This window comes from Lepidothrix coronata, unplaced genomic scaffold, assembly GCF_001604755.1.
Source record: "Lepidothrix coronata isolate B3197 unplaced genomic scaffold, Lepidothrix_coronata-1.0 Scaffold73, whole genome shotgun sequence".
Lineage (NCBI taxonomy): Eukaryota > Metazoa > Chordata > Aves > Passeriformes > Pipridae > Lepidothrix > Lepidothrix coronata.
Window position 1 is genome coordinate 1,014,637 of NW_016690253.1, and position 8,855 is coordinate 1,023,491.

Genomic DNA, 8,855 nt, shown 5'->3' on the forward strand with positions numbered 1-8,855 from the left:
TGTGACTTCTTTTCCCCACATATTGCTATATGCACTCCATTTCTATGAAATTTTGCATTGATTCAAGGTTGTCTTTCCCAGTCACTGTTATTCATGATGGATCTCTGTTTTCCTGGGGCTGCAGAACACCTGCCTGCCATGGGAAGCAGGCATTTCTTGCTTTGTTTTGCTTTGCTTGCAGGGGCAGCTTTTGCTTTGCCTATTAAACTGTCTTTATCTCAACCCATGAATTTTCTTGGTTTTACTCTTCTAATTCTCTCCCCCATCCACTGTAGGGGTAGTGAGCAAGTGGCTGTGTGGGGCTTAGTTGCTAACTGGGCTTAAACTGTGACAACCAGGGTTCAAACTTCTCCAAACATACGCAGTTGTTGCTAAAGAGAGCATTTACTGAACCAGGACCAGTTACAGTGCCAGTACCAGTTTACAGTCAAACAGTTTTTTGTTCATCGTTCGTCCCGTGCCTGCCTGACAGAACAGACTCCTACCTTAACTCCTGCTTTTAGGTGTTCCCACGATAATAAAATAAAAATACATGAAACCCAACAGGAAAACCCACAAAGTATTGTATCTCTCTCTGCCCTATTTGGTAACAAACACCGTTAACTCCTGAAGTTGCAAGGGCCTGTATGAATGGAGTATAGGAAGGTCATTCTGTCTGCAGAGGGTTCTATCCCCCTGATCTTGTCCCCCATCAACATATAAGTTGGAAAGGCCATGACTGGGGATCTCTGAAGGATGCTAATAATGGCTGAGCAGCCTTGGGGATTCCCCCTTCAATTTTGTCATCACACTCCCAACACCTCACACAAGGAGCAGAGAGTGAGGGCTCTCTGACAATTTGCTGTTCCAGAGCTCTGCTACAAGATAACGTTGAGACAGTGACTCTATCCTGCCATCAGGTCTTCAGAACAGGGTTTGCTTTGGTTTTGGTGGCCTCTCTGATCTCCTAGGGGTGTTACAGAATGGTTTTGTCAAAAGCAGTACTCAGACACATCTATTGTCCCTCATACTCTTTTATGTCTTAAAGGCCACCTGTCCATCCTTTTCATGTTCCTGCTCCCTGAGCTTCGTGTGAATGTGAGACAGGGCAAACACAGTCCTGTCTTTTAACAATAACTCTGTGCGAGATGATCACTAAAATGTTTTAAACCTTTTAGGTATTAATATTAAGTGGATTTATATTGAATAGGTCTGTCTAATGAATCAGCTTATTGTATTCACTGACAAAGTCATCCACATGAAGAAAATGCTATTAGCTGTGCAGCATTCTTACACTGCTCTGAAGAGGAGCCCTTCTTACAGTCTTCTATTCTCCTGATGTCGATTATAAATCATGAGTATTCTGACCTCTGCTTCACATTAGCACTAAGAACTTTCTAATGGTTAGCTCATAATTATGCTGCTTCTTTGTTTTCCTTTTATTCTTAGTTAAAAGATAACATTATTTCAGATCTTTGAATTCCCCAGGTAATCTATGAGGACTTTCATGTGGGAAAATTAATTTGGGGGCAAAAAAAAAGGAAATTACATATTTCTAGTGTTTCTTTCTCCTTCTAAACACTGTCATCTCCATTAAAGTATTTTTCAATGTATATTATCTAGCTGATTTTATAATATCTCATTTAATTTTCCCTGACTCAAAGAAAGTAAAGATAAAAGATATTACAATAACTTGATATTGTCTGGTTTGCACTGTCTAATTTCTAGAAGCTGGTGAGCTGAAGCTGAGATCAGGTTCCTTTATTGGCGGGCCTGTCTCAAAAACCATAAAGCCAATGAAAGTTTCATCCCCAGCACTTATCATGTCAGGATCTCAACAGGCTGTAGGTTTCAAGAGTTTTGGGATGTTCCCATAGCCACTCACAATGACCATGTATTCAAGCAGGCTGACATTTTAATTTTGCTTTCTTTCTCTGAAGTATCCACCACTGCTCCTGAGCTCAGGAAGAACAATACTATATACACAAGAAATATCCCAGGTTATCTTGGGTACAGACATCACTAAAACTGAAAGACTGTTGAATGTAAAAAAATGGACATGCTTCAGGATGATTAAAGTGCCTGTACAATAACATTAACCAGCTCAACAGACCCCTTTAACCCATGAGCCTGCTGATAAATTACTTTGCTGGTAAATTATTTTGAAAATTAAACAAGAACAACTGCTTACTCAGAACTGTTTTTGCACTGTGAACTGGGCCGGTGGAAAGATCTGTATAAAGATAAAATCATGATTAAAGAGAAAAAAACACAGCTTTTGTTCAGTTTGTGTGCAAGGCTGAGGACCATGGGATAGTTTCAGGGATGCTGCTTGGTGTAAGGGCAGAATAAGCATTTATTTGTCCATAGTTTGTTAGAGGGAGTTGATATACACATCCTGCCATCCTGCCTCTTTCTGTGTCATAAATTATGCAGAAATAATTTAAAACCAGATCCTAAAAAAAGACCTGGACGAGAGGCCTATGTGCCTCCATCTGATTTGATTTCCATTTTGAGAGATCTTCATTTTCTCTTGACCTGTGAAGCCGAAAATCATCAGAATTCCTCATGTATAGAAAATGACTCCATAAGGCAGCCAGCAACCATTTGATGTAAAATGTGGAAATAATCTGCAGGAGCATGATTTGTTTAAAACATGCAGGCTTCAGTTCCACACCTTCACCACACACACATCTCTCCAAAGAGACCTTGACACATGACTTAAACAGCTTCAGTGGTGGATACAAGCAGACCTTTAGTCTACTCCTTTTCATAGGAATGTAGCCCTGGCCAAAAAATTTGGAGATAAGTGTTTAAGTCTCTGTAGGTAAAGTCAGGTGTTGATTCATATCTTGGGTGAGATATTTCCTGTATCTTGGCTAAGAATGATAAATAAATTATACATGTAAAGAAATGTCAGCATCACAATCCATTTTCTTAGTACATCTAGTCGTGCAAAGTTCCTGATCTCCAGTTCAGATCTTTTGCATACATAGAGAGAGAGAGATGGACAGATGGTGATTAGGAATGTGCTAAAAGGCAAAATTAATATTGTTGGAAGACTTACACTTTAAAAAAAAAAAATCTAGAAAATTTGTGAGGTAGGAAATCCATCTCCTATTCAGGTTTACAACCAGCCCCTAAAAAGGCTATAAATCTTTGTAATCTCTTAAAGATCTATCTTTATTGGTAGGAACAGAGATCCTTCTGAAGTATTTTAATGAAAATTTCAGAGAGAAAGTAACACTTGACAAAATGGCCCAAAACCTGCTGCTGATTGCATATACTTCCAGCACAGAGGAAAATTGGCAGAGATTCCACACCTAACACAAGTCAAGCAGAGATATTCAACCAAAAATCTCTCCTACTGCAGAGTCACTTTACCTTGATCGTCCCAGCAAAATGAGAAGAAATCAGTCCCCACCTGAGACTAAGAAATCTTTTCCCATTAAATTTTCATCAAACAAGTCAGATACTGTCAAAAAGTTTCACTTTTGACAGATCAGCTTTTATTGGCTCTCTGACCTTCTCTCTTAACGCCCCTCCAGAAAAAAATCAACACAGCATATTCTCCATCAGCTCTGTAATTTCCAAGTAGCTTCACATGAACTCTTACAGTAATGAACAGTAATTAACACATTCTCTTAACTCATCTGAGAACTTAATGTTGAACTCAGGCAAGCAGCAAGAACTATTAACTTTTATGACTGTATAATGACAGAACAAAACCTCCAATGTAAGTGACCTCCAAGATTTGTTTTGATACCCAGACATTGTGAAATAAATAACTAGTCCATTATATCATGCAGGGAATTTATCTGGGCAAATAAATCAGGCTATGTTAATTAAAAGTAACATCCCAACTTCTATAAAACTTGGCCTCAACTATTAACCAGTTTTTTCACTATCAAATGGATGAAAAAAAAATCCTGACTTCCCAGAGTCAGAATATATACATGCCTTCTGTATGCAGAAAGCCTCCATTTCTGGTTGTCCCTTAACTTTCTGTTAGCCCCCTAGAGGGGGGTTCTCTTGGTTTAGAGTCTGATTTCAGCCCAGTGTCTGAGATACATGAAAGTGACATTATGAAGTTTCCTTTCTTTGTTTTCATTTGTTTGGTTGGTTGGTTTTTTTAACCTCTGTTATGTTCATTTTTTACCTGTTTAATTCATTCTCTTGTGTTCTTTAATGTGAGTTTTCCATCTCATGCTAAGTGTCTCTGATGACACGACATTCCCAGTTTCTCTTCTGAGAAAATTCAATTTGGAATGACTATTTTGACATTATAGATGCATTGCTAATGGTAGTAAATAAAGTGTGAGCTTTCTAGACCTTTTACATTTCTACTGGTAATTTCTGGTTGAGAGTTTATTGCAGAAAGGAAGCTCCTGCTTCCTTTTTTTTTTTCTGTCTTGTTCCATCATTTTAAACACTTTTTCTGAAAGAACAGTTGACTTGATTGAAGTGTGTTTTGTGCACTGTGGATTTTTAAATCCTTCACTTCTATGGATTCTTTCCACACAGCAATGCATCATACATTTTGCCAGATAGGCTAAAAAAATCTTTGTCCATCATTTTTTACCAGTTTTGCTTCAGTTCAGGTAAAACTTCTTGAAGTTAGTGGGAGATGTGCATGAGTAAGAACTGACTAGTTGAGCAAGAGCTTGAGAGATTGACTCTTCCTGAGATTGAAATAACTGTTCTTTAGGTTTTTTACTACCTTTATATATTTCCTAGTTTTTGTTGTGCTGCTTCCCAGGTATAACAATAATGCTCTGGTCTCAATGCTGGGCACTCACTCACAACCTGGGCAGCTTCAAAGCTGCTTTCATACCAAATCCACCTTATATCTTCTCTAATGTATTCCAGTCTATTCTGAATAATCAAAGTCTCCTACTTGTATTTACCAAGGCTTCTCCTATGTTTTCTATTTTATTTGCTCATCCATGTCACAGTGTAACTATGTTTTTCTCAGACACAGCTATGAATGTTGAAGTAATTAGTTTTTTCCTTGTAACTTTTCCTGGTTAAATGCAGTCAGTAACAATCACATAATATCAGTTTCTCTAAAGTCCACTTTTTCTGTGACAAACCTTCTGTAAAGAACAACTTCCATTGCCAATCCACATTCAAATGTACTTGGATATAATTACTAGAGCAACACAAAATGGATAATATAAAGAACTGACCAAATGAAGCATAATTACACTTAGCAAACTACCTTGAAGATTTAGTTTCCTCATTAATGAATGCATTGAAATTCACTTATGCTACACCTTCTTAGGGTTTTCTGGAAGATATCAAGTATCATCTTCTGAAATTATATGAGAAACTGTATTTTTTCAACACAGAAATCAATTTGACTCCCAAATAATATTATGGTCTTTGACCTCAAATGACTGTCCTGAACATGGATTTTTCTCATTAACTCTTTTACTGCAAATGGAAATATCATTCCCTTGCTGTCAGGCTGTTATTGCCAAGAGCTGTATTTTGGCCTGTAGGCAGCTACCAGTGAGGGGAAACTTGCAAGCCTAATTCTGTTTTGTCACCACTCAAACCATTGAATGCAATCCATCTAAGCAAAAAGAACTTCTGGAAAAGAGAGAAGAAATGAAAACATCTAACATGTCCCTGAATGAGTTGAATAACATTCAAATCTAAGTTGAATGCATCATGTATGACTTCTTTTTAGGTTACTTTTTGGCAGAAAAAATTAATTTAATACACAAAGAAAGAGCTGAACTTGAGACACGTTGCCAAGCCTCACTCTTCACTGGGGATATTGGGTTTCCGTGACAAGGTTTTGGTAGTGGTAGGGCTACAGGGGTGGCCTCTGTGAGAAGCTTCCAGAAGCTTCCCCAGTGTCCAGTGGAACCAATGGAGCCAGATCCAAGATGGATCAAGATGGACAAGGCTGAGCCCATCAGTGGTGGCAGCAGCACCTTGGGGATGACAGGATTATGAAGGGCTAAACTTCCACAGCACAATTGCATTTTCAGGCAAGAGAGAAGCGAGAATGTGTGAGATAAAAAGGTCTGCAGACACTTAGGTCAGTGCAGGAGGTGCTCCAGGGACTGGAGCAGAGATTCCCCTGCAGCCTGTGGGGGTCTGTGGTGGAGCAGATCCACCTGCAGCCCGTGGAGGACCCCACACTGGATGGGTTGGATGCCCAAAGGAGGCTTTGACCCTGTGGGAAGCCCAATCTGGAGCAGAGTCCTGGCAGGGAACTGTAGGTCCATGGAAAGAAGAGCCCACACTGGAACAGGTTTGCTGGCAGAACTTGTGACCCTTTGGAAGGGACCACAACGGAGCAGCCTGATCCTGAAGGGCTGCACGCCATGGGTGGATGTGGTAGTTTGGTCTGGGCCTTCCTTGGTGACCAGTTTGTAACCAAGGAAGGGCCCAGATTTACCCAGTATTCCCTACGATTTTTACGTAAGCCAGGCTATAAGAAGAAAGGAGGAGAGGCCTTTGCTCTCTTTCCTTCCGGCGGCTTGGAGGTGCAGGTCCCCTGCTGTTGAGTCTGTCGGGCTGGGGAGCGAGGCCTGGTTAGGCCTTGCCGACCTTGGGAGACGGAGGTTGCCGGCGATCGTTCCAGAGCGACTCTCTATTGTCCCCAGGAGAGTAGTAAGATATTCTTTGCTAATTCTTTTAGTTGCTAGATTTTGGGTTTGTTCCTTTTTTCCCTTCCCCCTTCCCTTTCCCTTTTCCTTGTGAAATTGTATATATGTTTCAATTGTATATAACTGTAATATAAGTGTAAATCACTCATTATGGCTTGGCTTCGCGAACGAAGGTTTGGGAAGGCTCTACCACATTTATAAGTGTAAATATATTTGTATATATTGCTTTAGCTGTCTCTCTCTCGTTTCAGTTTTTCTTGGTTGTTTTTTTCCCTCTTCTCATTGAGGTTTGGAGGGGAGGGGGGGGGACTTCTTGTCATAAGGTTTGGAGACTTGGCAGGGAGCCAGCTTCAAACCATATCAGTGGTTTGAATCATTATTGGTTTGAATGGTTTGAACCATTATTGCTGTTTTTCATGACTAACCTGCGATATTGGTCTCTTGGGCAATACTCTTGTATCCCTCTAAGCAAGCTGAGGACAGAACACATGCCCTGGAGCAGGGCTGTGCCTCACTGGTGCCCTGACCAAATATTGGTGTTCAGCATCAGCATTTATCCACAGGCCTCTGTGAGAGACTTGTCACCTCCTCCAGGCCCTGGGGTGTCTGCAGGTGCAGGAATTCATTCCCATAGCAGGACTGGAGCTGTGCCACTTGTACAGAACCTGTTTTTTGAGTTTCCAGATTCCAAATTTCTAGAAGCAGATGGATACTTGACAGTGGTTAATCTTGGCAATGTGGTCTCAAAATCATTAATAAATTCCTTCCTGCTGGTAGGACCTGGCATACTGGTGATTCCCTCAAGCCTTCCTGCTCCGTTGATGCACCTGTGTGTTTTGGACATTCATTTTTTTGGTTTCTTCCAAGGTTTTGAAAATAATTTCTGCCTGGCATTATGCAAGGAAATGTAGATATTGATCCTCTAGATTATTGTTTACTTTTAGGGATTGAAAAAGGACTGGGCTCCAAGTGGCTGCTTCCAATTGTCCATTCCTAATGATGTAGATAGAATAAGGAGGGGAGCTGAATGTGTAATTCTGGATGTAAATTCTGAAATGTCTGCAAGTGACAGATTTTTCTTCAATCTCATACTCTGAAAAACTGTTTCATTTTTGTCAGCAAAATGGCTATAGAAAAACTGAGGAAAAAATCAAATCCTTGGAACTGCATATTTTTTGTTCAAGAAAATGATATTCCACCTTTTTACAGCAGTGTTGAAAGAATCCTCAAAGGAATTCGTGAGCAATCGTACGATATTTTAGGCTCTGACACAATCACAGAAGACAGGCTACATTTTGAAAAGCGCATAAGGATATACATCAAACTGCCTTGGTCCAGATGTTGGGATTCACAGGGTGGCAAAGGCAGCTCTGGGAGCTGGGAATGGGACCCATGGATCCCTTTCCCACATACCTCTGGCAGGTGGTGTGGTGTCACCTCATCCACTTGCACGTCTGTCCCTCTTTCCCTCATGGTCTGTCATATCTGCAGATTGTACAGGAGACCACCTTTAATGCACAGAGAGCCTTTGACACAGCAGGGTCCCAAATGCAGCTTCTGTCATGCTGGTGACTGCTTTTAAGGACACTCAGACAGGAAACAAAATTAGCTCAAAGACATCTATTGCTTAAAAAAAGAGAAGGGAAAAACCCTCACTTTATCTAATCTTAGACTCTTGATTCTCTTTCTCCTCTCCAAAATAATAATTTTCAGCAGTAGGCAAGAACTTCATAATAATTTAAGCTTGGTACTGAAATAAAGTGTGTCTGCTTGCAGGGATTGCTACAAAGAATTACCCCTTCTTTGACAGTATTACAAATCATTAGATGCCAATTTCTTAGCAGTAACAATGGTTCACAAGTAAGAGACTGAGGCTCTTGGCAATCCTAAAGATGTCTATCATATTTTCAGCCATGACCCTGATACAGTAGTAAAATGTTAATAATGTTAGGAATAATTGAATCCTTACCTTATTACATATGGACTCATTTGAAAGCTCATTATTTATTTGGCAAGCCCTTAGCATAACAAATTAATCTACAGTGACATATGAGAATAAAGTAGGTAACTCAAAATGAAAGCCAAAATCAAGATTAAAGAGGTAAGATCACGTCTATTTATATTGAACACTAGTAAAATGTTTTGATAAATGGAAGAGTTTCAAATGGCTGTAGAAAACTAAAGAAAAGGGAGAAGATCGCAGATAAAGGTGGAGTTAATTGAATTTTGAGAGGTTTTTTCATTGGAGAA

At 39.9% G+C, this 8,855-nt stretch overlaps 1 protein-coding gene across 5 annotated transcripts in view; it reads left to right on the forward strand.

Moving 5' to 3' along the window:
- The first annotated feature begins 6,115 nt into the window (after positions 1 to 6,115).
- The window catches only part of SLITRK4 (SLIT and NTRK like family member 4), a 213,137-nt gene continuing 210,397 nt past the window's right edge, over positions 6,116 to 8,855 (forward strand). For all 5 annotated transcript variants that reach the window (XR_001875541.1, XM_017819312.1, XM_017819311.1 and 2 more), the window contains exon 1: positions 6,116 to 6,247. The gene's annotated coding sequence lies outside the window, so the exon portion shown is untranslated. The remainder of the gene's footprint in view (positions 6,248 to 8,855) is intronic.